Raw genomic sequence first — 17076 nt, 5'->3', positions numbered from 1 at the left:
CGGCCTTTCACACCTCAGGTCTATTAATTATTTTTCTTCCAAGGACCTGTCTCGAAATATATCTGGGGTTTTTTCCTGAACGCCACCTCATGAGAAGATGTGGAATTTTTCATGAAAACATGAAAAATATCCTCATGAGATCACTGCCCGCTCTCCTCTCCCGCCTGCCCTCAGAAACGTCCCAGAGTAGAGCAATGACGTGGTGCTAAAAACACAGCAAAGCTTCAAGAATTTTAGAAATGGATGGAGAGAGGAGAGTTTACAGTCCAACGGGCAGAATGTGGACCAGTAAAGGCCGAAACGAGCACTTTCAACTACAGTATGAAACTTCGGGAAGGAATAAAAGGAATAAAAACCAGTTTGGCACCAGAATTTGGCGTCAGTCACAGACAATAATCCCACATGTAAATCTCAAAATATATAACCCAAACACGCTACATATAGTGGATATAATGTGTTATTGGATATTGCTTTTTCTTGGAGGTGTGTGAGAGTGAACCACTAAGTAAACACAAAAAACACAAGACAGGCGCTAAAGCTTTGGCTAGCACCTTAGCCATACAACAGACAGAAGACTAACCATCAGCAGAAATGTTACTTACATAATAGAAGCCCCAGCTGTTTGAAAGCAACACGCAGAGCACACTATAAATAATACTTTCTTTTTGGGAACAAACCGCATTAAGAGCAGCTTGAGCCACATTCTTCTGTTTGGACAAATTTGACCCGGCAAGCAAACTAACCAAGCTAGAACCCGACAAGCATTCTGGTTTTTGGTGTCCAAACCCGATGTGGTTAACATTAGCTGCAGTGAGATTGTGCAACATGACTGACCTGACATGAACCTGATATCATGTTAATCTAAACCTGGCCTGAAATATAATGTAATTTCTCAGGAACACATTAACTCTTGTTTTTAAGACTCAAATAAGACAGAGCTTATCTCACAGCACTGCAGGCATATTGAAGGACTTTTAAAAACATTACAGCTCAAAGAGAGCACCAATATCTATATGAATAGCAACAAATAGCTTAGATGAGATGTTCATGTTGGTCAAGACATTACCGTCTAACTGTTAAATATCAAGTCACATTTCAAATAGGCTTTTGTATATCATATATTTACTGGGTGAGTTTGTTTTTATTTTCTGAGTCTTGTGCGTTACCATGATCAAATATGGCCCTGCTGGCACTACCACTGAGTCACAAAACTTTACAGGTGTTACAATTGTACAGTTGAGTTCAGATATGGGTGTGGTTGTCTATGACAACCAAGTATCCATGGGCGTGATACCAACACAACATGGTCTCTGGTATTTATTTTTCCTTATTACTGTAAAAAACAAGAACTGGCTCAACAGGCTGGTTATCTACAGAAAACTCCCATTGAAAAAAACGAGTTTAACTGAAGTTGGTGTAACAGGTGTGAATCCTTCTCTTATAGTCATCAGATCAAATAGAACCAATCAAACATGCAATGAAAAAGTACACGTGAATACACAGCGACTGTTTATTTCCAGAGTGAATATTTCTGCCTATACTGCAGCATCTTGTCTTGACTTGGGGAAATTATACAGAAATGCCACATCAAAATAAATAATAAAAATAATAATTAATGTTGCTGTTTTAACTTTGCTTTTATGACCTGCAGTGTTTGCAAATGAATTTTGCTGAGTGATTTTTATAGCCTCTTAAAATCTGTATTTGTGCTAAAGCAAGTAATGCGCTTTGTATTCGTCAGGAGCGAAATGCAAATTGCTCTTTTCAGATGATTTTTACCCTTCAGGTGTTTATGAACAAAGACTTACGGCGCGGCATCAATTCACATAACTGGAGGTCTAATGACATCACTCTGAAATAAAGTTCTTTAGTACACTGCTTTCGAGCCAAGTGACAGCTTCAAATCTGCTCACTTAGGAAAATTGATGAGCTCCATTTCCAAAATGGTGCCCTTGACAGACATTGAAATGATGGCAAGCGTTAAGTTTTATGTGATGTAGTTGACTCCAACATAACCATACTACAAGCTCCGATCAACTAGTCAACCCATGACATCCACAGAAGCTGCTGATATATTTTTCTCTGTCACGCAAAGAGACGCTTGGTTTTAAGTTCAGCCTCTCTTCATTTAATAAGAGACCCTATTGTGCTAAAAGTTGGATGTCCAGTGCCACAAAAAAGGATCTCGTGGAGAAAACACCAGTTTACTTAGTTCAAAACTTTCGCCTCCTGATGTTTTGGATACACAAGTGGGCCACAGTTAGGACTCAAGAGGAAGCGGCAGTGGCATAATAATATTTAAACAAAAAGACAAACATAAAATATTTCTGCAAGATGCTAAAATCCCTGTAGAGCACCAAAAGCATGGTGCTTAAAGATTTACTGCAGTCCTCTTATCTTTCATTACTGACGAGTGTGGAAGAGAGGCAGACATATTCTACTTTCTGCATTTCTGTTCTGATCCCAGTCCAACTCCATTAAACAATTGTGTTTCAGAGGATGCATCAACTTCATTCTCTGAGCACTGCTTGGATATGAAGAAGGGAAAAATAGAAAGAGGGAAGACTGTCTCAGAAATTAAGTGCTTTAAGACCATCTTTACCCTCTTCTGTTCTTAATAAGAGATCTGTTTCGTTTTGTTGTTTTTTTCTCATAAAGCTGTGCAACGTATGAAAGCGCTGGAATGAAAGCCAGCACAATAGCATTACAGAACAAAGGCAGGAAGGAGATTGAGGGGAAAAACAGGGGGAAAATGGCATCATCTCTAAACTTAATGAAACAGCATCCTTTCATTTTTTTCTTGTAATTATAATAAAGATGGAAAAACATAATAAACGTCTCCCTGCCCCCACCTGCTAACAGTAATTATAATAGACTCAACAATAAATGGTAAAGCAGCACAGAGCTGCATCTTGGGAATTCTCAGGGGTCTGTGGATTAGCTTGAAAAGCCTGAATGATTAAAATACACTAATTAAAATTTTGTGTTCCTTGGTAACTCGTCTTCCAAGGCCCCTTGTGCTGGCAAAATGGGAATAAATGCGACAAAAGCAAATACTCTTTTGGACCTGAATAAATAAACAAGTCTAATCAACTTAGGGTTTTTACAGTGAGTTACATGGAAAAAAACTTTCTTCATGACCTTTCCTAAAATTTGCTGCACTTTCCATCCGTCGGGGCGATAGCAAGGGTATTTTGGACTATGTTGTTCTAATCAAGCCAGACTTAGGAGGCTCCAGACAGGTTGGATGTCCTATCACACTGCTTTTGATCAGGCAGAGCAGCCACGTCGAGACTTCTAATTGTTATTTGGACAAAGTTTGACATCAGTGGACAAAGGATTTTGTGGATTTTCCGTCTAGAAACTGAAGCTGCTATCTATGTGGCAGAATTATACAGTAAAACACTGCTGTTGCTACACATTGCAGACTATGCCATACTTTACTGACGTGCACGTGATGAATACATTTTAGATTCTACATAATGCCTGGTATTTACCATAGGTGGGATACATAAGACAAGTGTGTGCTTGTTTTAAACTCCGAGGTGGGGTTAATCTCTAGTTAAAAGATCAGACGGGGAGGGATCAAAGCAGCGGAGGTTACGATCAAATAACCCTTGTGTAATCTACACAGGAACCAATGTCATTCCTTTTGTGTTATGATTTAAAGTAGGCAAAATTATACCAGAAAGACGTTTTTAAATTAAATTAGTTGTGAGAAAGAGGTTTTGTTTTGCCGAGCCTCTTCCCATGATCCCCCTCTACAAAAAGCGTACACTGAGTCCTATGATATTCTGCTGTCTATGCAAATAATGTCAAACAGTTGTTTAAAGTCAGCAGGGACAACATTGTGACATAAAAAAGGGATTCTCTACTTCACAGTAGACTTATTATCTGTTATCTGCTGTGGCAGCACTACTGAAAATCTAAAGGTAAAATTAATGTATTAACCACATGTTAGGCAACTGATTTTCTTTTTTTCTTTTTTCGAGGGAGCCAGTGGGTATCAAAAATCAATTAGCTTGTTATCATTATTTTGTCAAAGAATTGACACCACAGGCACACACATACAAATTAACACGGAGGTGCTGTACTTAATCTGGCTGGCAGAGCTGCTCTTTTTAATAACCAACACTTTTCCTGACATTCCTGCCTGTGTATGTCCACAGTAAAACACACATCATGTGCTCTGTATCTGTCAGACAGTTAGGCCTTTGGCTGTCGTGAATCCAGTCTGGTCACTGGGAGTTGGCCCCTTTCTGCCTGGGTGTCAATACAGAGCTGCGCTTCAAAAATGCTGTAATCCCTGCCGGGATTACCGAAGAGACTGAAAAGATTCAAAAAGCCTGCTTACAAATTTAATTACCTTTGCAGTTAACCAGAGCTTAGCAGCCAATGACCTGATATTTCCACTGAAGACTGGCTAAGGGAGAATGGATTGGAGATGGCGGGGCCGAGTGGGCCACAGAGACTGGCAAGTGTGGCAATCCGGGGCGGCTCAGAGCCATCCGGTGGGCATACTCAGTGCCAGCCAGGGCAACAACAGCACACATGTGGCCCTATCTTCTGCTGGAGTGCAAATTAGATACAGTTGATTAAAATATCGAGTCATTTCACAGTCACTGTTGGGGGAATAAAAGGACTGCGAGTACTGGAAATGTGCTGTGGTGTGTGAGCGTGTTTGTATGTATGAGACAGACAGGGAGAGAGAGGGGGGAGAGTGGGTGGGGGGTTCTGCGGAGAGAGGGGAGAAAGGCCGAGCTCTCTTAAATTTGAACAATGAACACATTTCTCATTTATATAGATTCCCTTTGACAAATATGCCCTTTCCCAAAGGACAACTTTGAGACACCTCTACTTGCAATAGCAAAGAATTCTCAGTGATAAATCAGTTGACATCACAACAGTACAAGTGTTGGCGAGAGCAGTGGTGTGTACCTGTGCTCATGAGCCGCACGTTCCACAGACACCGTTAAACACCTCTGCTCCCTCTTCTTCTTTTTTGACTCAAGTAAGAAAGAAAATTCCAAGTTCTTTGTTCAACCCAAAAAGTGAGTATGACTTGAGGTATAGAAACTTCTGCCTCGCTGCAATACAACAAAAGAAAATTAACACTTTGGGGTTGCCCTGGAAACCTAATTGCATCACAACACCGCGCACAGGAGCCAAAGTAACTGAATTTTGATGAAAAGGCGGTGATAATTTACGGCATTGAGAAATTAGTTGCCGTGGCGACGCGTTAATTACATCTCAAATTAACAATGCAAGTGTAGTGAAATTAAATATAAATCATATTTTCTGCATAAATTACAGGGGTTGATTAGTGCGGGCGCCAGGAGAGAGAGGTTGAGATTCCAAGGGCCTGTCACATCCCCCTCCCTCCTTCTTCATCCCTCCTCCCTCCCTCTCTCTCTTTCTCTCTCTCTCCCTCCATCCTGACTGGTTCATTTAAAGACAGGGACTGGATTACACCAGAGGACCCAACTCCAACTGAGCATGTTTGCATTTTTACAATAAATGAATCAATGCACGGCAAGTGGTAGCTGACCTCGCATATTAGTGGATTTGTCCACAACCATGTTTGTGTTTTTATTTGACAGTACACATGTTTTTTTTCTCGTTTTTGGAGGCTGGTATCTGGAATACTATAGAACTGCGTGTGCATATTTGTGTAGTTGGAATAATAATATTGATATTGGGTATAGCTCGGATCAGTGTGTGTGTGTGTGTGTGTGTGTGTGTGGGCAACTCAGCATTTTGAATCTATACACTGTTCTATGTAGAACTTTCTCCAGCTCTTGTGCTTCCCTATTAAGTGCTGCATGATACATTTATAAATGTCAGGTTAAAATCTAATTAAACCAAGTCTTATTAACACAGTGTTAGTGCATAAGAAAGATTGCATTTAAACTATTAAAATCCAGGCTTTCAAACTTCAATGGTGTGGAAAGTGTACACCAGAGCACATTTACAGTTTTCTCTGCATCTGCAGTGTCTCCACATGCTATATCCCATTGTGTGTGTGATGGAGGATGTTTCCCGGTGGGTGTTAAACTGTTATCTGCGGTTTGTGTAGGTCCAGGAAAGACAGGAGAAGGGAGAGAGAAAGCAGAGCGGAGAGAGGGAGAAGTGAGTCTCTCCTCCCCACGATCCCTCATGTGGCCCAACTTCCCTTTAAGCATCACAAACAAGCCTCAGGAGTGATGTCAAGGAGGGAGGGCGGGTGGTCGGGGGTGCCGAGCCGAGAGAGAAAGCTGAGCACAAACACAACAGCAACAGGAACCAACTTGAGCAGTCTAAATTATTCATACACCAGATGGATACATTTCCCTAGGATTTCACACTAAAACGCAGCTATTCAGCTTCCCCTCGCGTTGCTGTCTATTCAAGGGACGGCGCCAGGAATCAAGATAACTATCACTTTATCTAAACCGTTTCATGTCTGATTCATATCAACTTTGAAGAGTGGAAGCCCCTCGACACTGTGATCTCACGTTTGTTCTGTTCCACAGGCACAGTGGAGGGGGAACATGTTCTCTTCCCTCTATCTTCAAAGAAGTAGGCACTGCTATGACCTTGTCTGAAGGATATTATACAAATCAAAGAGTCCTTAGAGACGCATGTCATGTATATCACTGGCTACACCTCACATGCTTGATGTGTGCTTGTATTCAGCCCAAAGGTGCTGGGATCAGGAGAAAAAATTACAGTTATCTTATCGACGTACAGTGGTATTTTGTACCGACCCTACTCCTCATTCATTCTGAACCTCAAACAATCCTCTGTGTTCAGGGGAGTTGAAAACGTCACTTAAGACCACATACGTTTTTATTATATCAAATATTAATTTGATCATAGGACTGAGTTCTTTTTTATCTTACAAAACTGTGATTCACCTGAGTCAGATATGGGCAAATGTAACCATTTATATAAGATGCGATAAAAGTAATTTAGTCACTTGGTGATTTTTTATTGCTCAAACACACTCACCTTGAATCTGAAAAATGAATTATTAAACTAGAATTGTACTCAGTAGAGCGCATAACTCCGCCAAGGCCCAACAGTCCCCTTCAGTGAAAACAAGCCTTACAGCTCAGGCCACATTACGTGTATCAGCTACACACAGGTTTCTAACTGTATTTGTTACCATGCAGTAGCTGACAAAAGCCTACACACTTATGAAACCACTTTAAAATCCACGAGACACAGATTTTTTTTAGATAGAGAATTAATTTCTGATATTTTCATTAAGATTCAAAGATAATTCTCAGGGAATTCAAGGAAAATGTTGAAAATCGCGATGTCAAAGAGAGTGACATAAAAATCCCTGATCCATTTAGTGTGTTTTTTCCAGACCCAAACTGCATCCTTCCACAACGTTACATCTTAATCTGTACATTCATTTTGTGTAATCCTGGTAACAAATACACAGACAAACAAACCAGAGTGGAACACAGTAGAAGGCCAAGGCCCGATAGTCCCTTTATGAAACCACATTGAAATTCACTTGATTCATATTTTGATATGAATCTGCACCAAATCGCTCACACTCAAAATATCAGACCCCATTTAAAAATGTGTTCTATGGAAACACGGAATATTTAAAGAAACTATAGGAAAGAAGGAAACAAACAAACCCAAACAAAAAGATAACCTCCTTGGTGGAGATAAGAAAAAGTATTGTATATTGTTCTGCATTTAAAGTGTAACAGTGCTATGATTTCTGGGGACAATAATGTGAGTGTTTTGAGTTGTTTGACAATAGAAACACCTTTTTACAAACTCCATGACCTTTAACGGAATCTCGGCTAAATAAAGCTCACATTTTCCAATACACTCGTGTAACCATGACACTCACCATAATAGATGGGTGTTGATACTTTAATGCCCGAGCTTGTCAATGGATGGATTATCGTTCTGTTCACTCCCATGAGAAAAATTCCTAACTTATTTCACAATGCACGCTGAAATTCAGAGACACTGTGTTTATAACAACTTGATGAAGCTGACGGCGCCAAGTTTTAATATATGAAAACAATCAACACAGCCATTCATAAAGAAGATCTCTGGCTGCTGTCAGTGAAGGATTCATCTTTCTCATGTGACGCACTTATTCAAAAGCATTAATATTATGTTTACAGTATTTCTCCTGCCGCAGCTATTAGTAGGCAGAAAACTAATCATAAATGTCTGCCAACTAATCCGCCCCTGTAATAATTACTGTGTGGTGTGTGGCATCACACTCCCACCACCACCCCCTGTCAACAAATCCAACTTTTAACACAAACCGCCCCGCCTCATTTCACAGAAAGTAACTTCCTGCCCAGGGACAAGAAGGTTAGGGGTGACCTCGGTCCCTGGGGTGCTCCGCTGCCGAGCCATTTGTGAATGAAGATGACGACTTATAAAAGGACAAGACATCATTAAGAGAATTAGTAGCCTTTCCGGTAGTGTTTTTTGCACCACCCCCGACTGGAAGTAATTCCGATGCATTTATACAGAACTGAAAGTGCTTGAGAGTGGGAGGGGCAGGGATTTAATGGTCCAATAATGTCTAAGCTAAAGCATAGTTGTCCTCCCAAGATGGTACAAAAAAGTAACACGCTCACACTGACCAGTTGGACGATTTAAGAGGCAGTTAAGGAGGGATGATTTCAAAAAGGAGGCACCTCAAACTCCCATATATTTAGTCAAATGCATCTCAATACAACGGAGCAGCCAGAATGGATAAACTGTCCACATATGAATGGATTCTATCAAAATACCACATGTCAGTGCGTGACACTTTAACGAGAGATGGTCAAATGACATTTATTTAAGTGGCATATCTTACGCAGTAGATAGAAATGGGAAAGAAAATGGAAAAGGTCAATAAAAACAAGCCCGGGACCTCGGTATCAAGCTGTAAAGGATGTGTTTGACATCTTTCCTCATTTGTCTTTTTCCATCCTCCTCCACTGTTCATTCCTCCCCTCACCTTTCAGGTTACAGTATCGTAAAGCGCTAAAAGTCTGGCAAACGCAGCAGGCCTTCAAGGCATCTCAGCATCCATCATCCTTTACTTATGTCACCGGCAGTCGAGGCGCAGGTGTGGCTCCCCCCCCCAGAATCACGCAGACCATTTCTAAAACATGTCACCACTTACCTGTCACAGGAAATGAGAAACACCTTTAGCTGTGATATTTGGTTTGATAAGCCAAATAAAATCACTTTCATACGCGGTGAGTTCTCCTAAATGTCACATATACTGCTGCGTGGAAAAAAAAGACACTCCTCACAAGTTTAAATAAACCCTGCAGGATAATGCTGGCTCTCCTGGGGGAACCAAAAGCTGATGGCTTTGAAACAGGAGGGAAGGTATTTTCAGCCGAGCTGCCCAGCATGAGAGATCCTGCATGTCTCACAGCTGAGCTTGTTTTATTGAAAGGTTGTTTGAAAGGCCCTGAACCTAAGAAATCGGTGGTCATGTTTGTTTGGCTTAAAAGGGGAGTAGCATTTAAAAGCTTCACAAAAAAGAGCAGTGCAAATAGAAAAGAAAATGAGATGGGCGAGTGCCCATAGCAACTTGGAAACATGCGCAGGGAAGATTTGTAGAAATTAATAAAAATGGCCTCAATAAAGCTTCTATTACAACCTGCTACAAATGTGCAGAGCACAAGCCGAACTCAACTGCACTGTGCAAATAAGTGGCAGAACCAGTGCTGTTATCAGGTAATGGAGTCAGAGGAAGAGAGAGGGCCTCGGTGAACTTGACACTCCCATTAGGCCCCTACTGGAAAGTGCAGTATTTGATCAGGAGATGGGAATTGAGCAAAAATGAACTGAAACTAGATCCCACATGACTTATTTTCCTGTTGGCTCTCAGCTTTAGGTGTCACTCAGACTTAATAAAGCTCTCCCATTTTCATTTTATCACAGAAAATAGACTGGGCAAAAATAAAATCAGTCGGTTTTGCCTTAATGGAGAAAAGTAATGGCGGGGTGAAACTGACACAACACATTTTATCCATAGTAATACTATCAAAATGAAAGCATATTCACTTCTGGTGTTTTCCAGGAATCAATTCAAACTGAATATTGGCCTTTTTCACAGACTTTATTTCATAATGGTTCCAACAAATACAGCACTCTGGCAACAGCCTGTCACCTCGGCTGATACCAACACAGCTATTTCAACCTCTAGAATTACAGTGTTCTCCAGCCCACACTGTGGCTCCTCCACCAACCTATAACTCTTATTTTATTTCCGCACTTTATACATTAGAGGTACATTACACCCATCCCAGTAGATAGGATGAGTCCACTTTTACACCCAGGTGTTACATTGCAAGGTTAGGTCATTTGGATGGCTGTGACCTTTGATGGCTCCATCTTCAGTGAAAATGAACTGGTGATCTCCGCATTGACATGCACACAGATGCCCTTGTGCTGAACATTCACACTATGGTGATAAGGCCAGAGCAATTCACTCAGGAGACATTATGGAAATATTCATTTGGGAATTACGAATTATAATTAGAAGGCCACATTTCCTTGTTGTAGGAATGGTGGGGTTTGCATAGTTTCACAGGGATAAGGCTAAAAAGGGAATCTTGACGAGAACACGATTTCCCTGCTTCTTTCCTAGGCTGTGCTTTAGCGCATCATATGGCTGGGATGTTTATAATTCCAGTCTTCTTTAAAGAATGCTTTACGTTTAAAGAAGTAATTAGATCAAGCAAAGTACGAGGAAAATCCAACACTGAGTCCCAAGTGTTCTGGTATGTGATTAATTATTCTGAGGAAGACAGATGTTAAATTGTGTATGCCCATCAGCGCTAAGACTTTCTGAAGATTTATCATTCATGTAAATCATGAATAAAATATTTCCTTGTTGACAGAAAATGCTACATCTGTTTGGCGCGCCATTTACCAGCAACCGCAGGAAAATAAGTACACAAGTCTGACCTATTAACGCCTGTTTTCCACACAGAGTGGACACACAACACAAAACTGACAAGATAGGCGATTTGTATTTAATTACATGAAATCACATCAGAGTGGTTGCAAAACTTGATCAGCCAATTACCAGCTTAAATGTTGCAGATGATCCTATATTGCTTTACTATAAAAACGTTATATACGGTGCTCTTCAGCAATAGTGTATCAATGAAATGTTTGAGTGACATTAACAAAATTACTCTAAATTCTTTCTATATCAAAAAACAACAACTGAATTAGCCGCCCGTCCTGTAAATGTGTGCTTCTGTTTTCCACAGATGTATGAATAAATAAGTAAAACAGTCAAGTGAGTGTGAGGGTGTCATGGGGATCACGGACGAGGCAATGGCGGTGCTGGAGGTTGAGCCACAAGCCACTGGGACGGTAGCGTCTCCAGTCGCCCCTGGCGACCATCACGTTGCCATGCTCCGGAACAGACAGGCCTGCTCGCACAACAGATGGAACTAATGATGCGAAACAAAAGAGATCATTTCACCGTGGTCCTCTAGGAAGCCACAAAGAAGTTTGAATGATGGGACCAGGGGACTAGCATGGGGTTAGATATGGGTAGCGTGTGTTTTTTCTGAAGGTGCTCAGAAGAGGAGGGAAAAAAGCCCTTTGATGTTTCTAACAGAAAGCGGAGCATTAAAAAGGCAAGTGTGAAAAAAAAGAGAGAAATGTTAATCAACCTTCTAGGATCCCCACTGGACATGGGTTTTATTTCAGATTTTATGGACTTTGGGCCTCTGATAAATATTCAGTCACATACGGGTCACCAGACATCTCATTAATGCAAACTGATGACCGAGACAGCTGTGAACCTGCAGTCACTGAGTGGGTGTTTCAAGGTTTAAAAAACTCCTCTGTTCTCGTTATTAATATTGTTCATTATTCTATTAACCTATTTACAAATAACCTGAACAATAACGAAACACTCTAGTCATCAGACCTGCATCAGTTTGATAGTCTTACTTTATGATTTGATAGCTTTGCTTTATGATTTATCATGTCACATATCATTAAGAGAAAAACAATTTTAATACCAAAGTGTACAGAGAAATTATACAAGACCTCAATATCAAAACAGTCTGGTGAGTAAGGTTGTAAAACGTCCTGTAAAATAGAATTGCGTATGTGCGCCACCCGTTTTTTTACACGGCGGTGGATAACAGTTGTAAACAAACTGCTGTGTCCTGAACTGACAAAAACAAATCAAATTTGAGCTGAGGACATTTGCATATCCTGGGGGACAGGATTAGATTTAGAGGTCATCTCTTCCGAGCTGGTCCTCAGCAGACGCCAATGTAATGTTTCTATGTCAAGTACATTCAATTGAAGCGTACGTGAGCCCAGTCTGTTTTCCAAGCCAGACAGTCGGAGAGAGGGAGCGCCGCTCTCTAAATACAGTGTGTGAACCTAGAGAAAGCCAAACACCTAGGGATGGGATTTAACCGGGATGGAGCGGAGTGGAGCCCAATCCACGCCCGTCCACACGCGGAGGGGATCGCTGGGAAAAGTTCAGCTCTGACACCGACACAAACAGCGGAGCGAGGCCTGTATTAGAGTCAGGTTAGCAAAGATAACACTATCAGCCCGATCCCCATGGGTACCAAATGCCGGGCCTTACTGGCAAATAAAGCTACAGTGTCTTGACTCCTTGGCACATTAGCTCTGATTACAATGACCTTCATTATATCAGCTACCCTTATTACAACACGTAGAAGGCGTCTCTCCCCTGGGCAAAGCACAGTGGGGGAAAGAGTAAAGGAAAGCAGCGAGATTCACTCGTAAGACTTGAGCTGTGAAAACCAGTGTTCAGACCTGTACTGCAATGTACAATTAACACCTGTGAAAACAATCAGTTGCTGACCAGTTGCTCCACTTTATGTGAATTTGGGGGTGTATATTGTTAAATTTCAACCTATCTATACTGCATTTTGAATACAGTATTGGATAGTTAAGGTATACTAACATTGTTATACGGATTGGCAGTAATACGGTAAATATGAGCATTTGTTTGGATCTTTTTTTAAATTTGAGTTGTAGGATTATACAAACAGTAATGAGTCATAAATCAATAAGCCAAAGATATTAAACCATCAACTCAACATCATTGGCGCTGCAGCTTTCCACAGCAAATGGGCCATAACTTCATTATGACTTTAATGTCTTTTTGATCTTTAGTTCCTTAAAATAGCGTATCCAGAAAGAACCACAAATACTGTAATTGAATACAACTATTTGTAGATTTCATTACTTAATAACATGCTTGGCTGTACAAGGATTTAACATTGCACATCCTATGCGCACAGCCAAGCACTGTTTAATATGTAACCATGTTGTTAACCTCAATTTCCTGCCCAGTCTGCCCCTCCACAGGCCACATTGTGAGCTCTTGGCAAACGTTAGCGCCGTGGTGGTGACTCTCATTCAGTCTGACCACCCTGTAGGCGAGGGGGATTCTCTCCCACAGCCCTGCTGATCCCTCCTCCGGGGCTCCGGCTCCGCGTCTCATCCTCCCTCTCTGCTGGCAGGTGACTCAAAACAACAGACGCTGCCCTGAGAGATCCGCCTCACCCTGCTCACTTAGCCTTGCCAGCACATCCCCAACATGGGATGAGCTGAACCGTGGGGGTTCCGAGGACCGTCCCTCCAACCAGCGGGAGAGCGCGATGTTTGTTTTTGTGCAGCGATGGGGGGGATGGGTACGCAAATCAGCTTGTTTTGGATTAAGAACAAATCAGGAGATACTAAGAACTACGAGATGTTCCTCGACAGCGTGTGGAGAGCGAGAACACCTGTAGGAGGCACAGGGTTACAACCAGCGATTGTCACACACACTCACAGTATCACTCTCAGCCTCTTATTCACATATTTGTCAAAGTATAATTCCTGAGGAAGAATAGATGATACAATAGCAATATAGCCAATAGTGCACTTAACAGAATCAGGGTTTAAGCCATGTTGATCCCCTATGACAGAATGTTAAAAAAAAGCAAATAAAATTGTAACTTAATTATAGATTTATAATGAGCCACTGCACCACTGCCAAAAACAAGTCCCATACCAAGGCAAACAGGCACCTGCTGAATGCTCTCTGCTCATGGGTTTTCATAGCTTAATTAATCTAGGCCTTGGGGTATCATGACTCGTGCGTGCTGCTTGCGTGTATGTTTGAGACAATTAAGTTGTTCCAGGAAACGGAGGTGTAGCTTCAACATGGCGCGGTGACACCAATACTGCACATTTCTGGCCACATTTAGTGTCTTCTGGAAGTCAAGTCTGCGATTCCAATAATTTGGTTCCCATGGACAGAAAAATAAATAGTAAATGTGTGAAATACGGCTGAATTCAAATGAATTGCACAGCCTGTAGTTTCATTTCACCTTCTAAGCTAGTGAATACATCTACCTACTAAATCTGCAAACGTCTGTCTGTACCTGGAACGCACATCTTGCAAACCATTCTTTTAATTGGCTTCACACTTAGCATGTGCATAGTAATTTGCCCGAGGAAGTGCAGTGCTGAGTTTGGTGCAATTTGAAACATTGCCGATAAAATCTTCATGAAGATAATCAGGGTAGGATGAACACAAAGATGTCTTACTTCACTCTGCAGCATAGACTGTTTATAAAAAGCTCTACAAACAACGTCCAGCACCCAAACAAAAAGATTGACCCTAGTGTGGAACTGTTTGAGGAGGACTCACTAATGACAAGGAATAATTCTGAGGAAGCTCCAGGGCATTAACACTGACAAGAGAGGAGGCCATTCCAAACAGTCAGCTTTAGAACGGGCTAGGGTTGCAAGGGGCGGAACATTTTCAGAAACTTTCCATGGGAATATTCAGCTCGGGAATTTTGGGAATTAAAAAAAAAATATATATACGCAAATTAAACGCTGAGCAATAAAAACATCATTCAAAACTCTATTTTAAAGATGTATGGAATGCAGCACATGCTGCACGTTGAATTTCAACCCTCCACTGTGCATTTCTCCATCACTTGTGCAGATAATTCCCAGCATCCTGCACACTACAGCAGGGCTATTGAGCCCTGCTGTAGTGTGCAGGACTAGTCAGGTACGTTTCGATGATATTACTGGGGTAAATATATTAACATGCTGATTGAGGATTGTTCATCTGTCCATTTAGCCTATTTCTATTCATTTATCCATCAATTGTAAAATATTTTTAAAGACGATTCCAGTTGTTTGGCAAACTATTTATATCTCTGGCATTGCATTAGTGTTTTTTTACAAGCTTTTTTCTCATCTTATTCTACAGAACAATTCCACGTGCACTATCATGTGTGGAGACATTTCATCCCAGCCAATGTAGAAGGAAAGGCTGTGTACATTTGCAAATACGATGCAGAGACTTATGTTAAGAATGACACAAAGATGCAGAAGCATATAGTCAAGTGCCCAAAGTTTCCTCAGGGCTCAAATCGGCCTATTACAAAACAAATGTTTATATTTATGTCTGTAAAAGACAGGGTAAATACAGTTAGTATAAATTACCCACAAAATGTCCCCTTAATTCCCGTTAATTCCCGTTAATTCCCATGGAAAGTTTCCAACTTTGAATATTCCCGGAATTTTGCAACCCTAGAACGGGCACTGCATTAGCTATTAAATCTACATTAAATATTAGTATATGATGTACAACCACAAATAAATATAATTTTGAGACTCACCTTTCTGTTGAAAAATCTTAGCTGGAGCTGAGTCCACTGAAGAGTTATCGCGTCTGGGCAATGCTCACTCTACAGCCATCTATTTTCTGTAGATAAACATAAAACAGCAGTTTACCATCACATGTCGTTTCTTTGAAAGGAGACATTTAAAGCACAGAGCATTTGACCAGATTGCACCAAGGATGCCATTGCTAACGTGACCAATAGCAGCTTGGATGAAAATGAATGAATCTTCAAAGCAGTTACAGAAAGTCACACACATCTCAAATCCAGACAAATCAGCAGAAAATCGTTGCCCAAAGATTAAATGAAAACTGTGTTTACTCTAATTTTTTTTGCAGAATCTGTACCTGAATAAAGACAAGCTTTAATCTTGTGAGAACAATGTTTCTATGTGGAAATGCTGCCTCTTCTACAGACAAATGTAGAAAATTGAAGTCTGACAGGGGAAAACCAAGTATTGACTCTGTCTTTCATCTTCGTGTGACCAAGGGAAAATCCCACTTTATGGCCACAGCTGGCAGGAAAAGGCAGAGGAAGAAGAGGGGATTGATCTACCAAGGACAAGCAAATGAAACATGGCATCTTTAAAGCTGCCATGACTAACAATTTGTTTTTCTCAAAATTAAGACCCCACTCTTCCTTTTGCTAAAGTAGAGCTTCAGTTATAGAGAAAAACTGTAGTTGTGGTTTTCCTGCTCTTTAAATAAGTAATAATATTTATTTAAAGCTCTAAATTAATGTCGTAATGATGTATGAATGTGCAGTAAAATACCACAGAAATATTTGATGACTAAAATGAATTAGGACAAAAGTATGAAATTCTCATGACTGCTAATTACCAGTTTGAACGAGCCTGATAACTAAAGAGAAAAGGTATTAAATGCAATAATTATTACTAATGCTAATTACATTTCCAATTATATGCCTAATGAGAACAGCTTAATTATCAGCACATTGGATAAATAAGAGTTTCCTTTTCAACCAGTGGTGATGGAGGCGGTGATGTGGTTAGGACATCAAGGGTGAGTCCTCAGACCAAAAATGCAAAATACAGCTATGAAGTCAGAGAGAAGCTAATTGTATCTGCTTCCGACACAATCTGGACCGCGATATTAGGCTTTGATTCTGCCTCGACGTCCTCAAACATGTTCTTCACCAAGTTCTGATGATGTACACAAAATTTGGGAGCACTGTTCTTTACGTCAGACTCAGCATCACGGAGCCAGACCAACTTAATTGGTTCGATAAAAGAGATATTTTAATTTAGTTGATTGGTCTGAAAGTAAAAACAAAATGGTCAAAATTAAGAATAATGTCATTCAGGATCACAGCATCTGTGGGTAAACAAAGACATTCGTTGGCCAATATGACATTGTGGTTAACATTGGCATTGCCA

General features: G+C 40.7%; 1 long non-coding RNA gene across 1 annotated transcript in view; it reads right to left on the bottom strand.

Moving 5' to 3' along the window:
• LOC128442164 (uncharacterized) overlaps positions 1-17076 on the bottom strand; it is an 80092-nt gene that overhangs the window by 34322 nt on the left and 28694 nt on the right. The window contains exon 3 of the long non-coding RNA XR_008338806.1: positions 15678-15763. This is a non-coding gene — a long non-coding RNA (uncharacterized LOC128442164). The remainder of the gene's footprint in view (positions 1-15677; positions 15764-17076) is intronic.

This window comes from Pleuronectes platessa, chromosome 6, assembly GCF_947347685.1.
Source record: "Pleuronectes platessa chromosome 6, fPlePla1.1, whole genome shotgun sequence".
NCBI lineage: Eukaryota > Metazoa > Chordata > Actinopteri > Pleuronectiformes > Pleuronectidae > Pleuronectes > Pleuronectes platessa.
The sequence above is the reverse complement of the archived record's forward strand: the minus strand, read 5'-3'. Positions and strand labels throughout refer to the sequence as shown.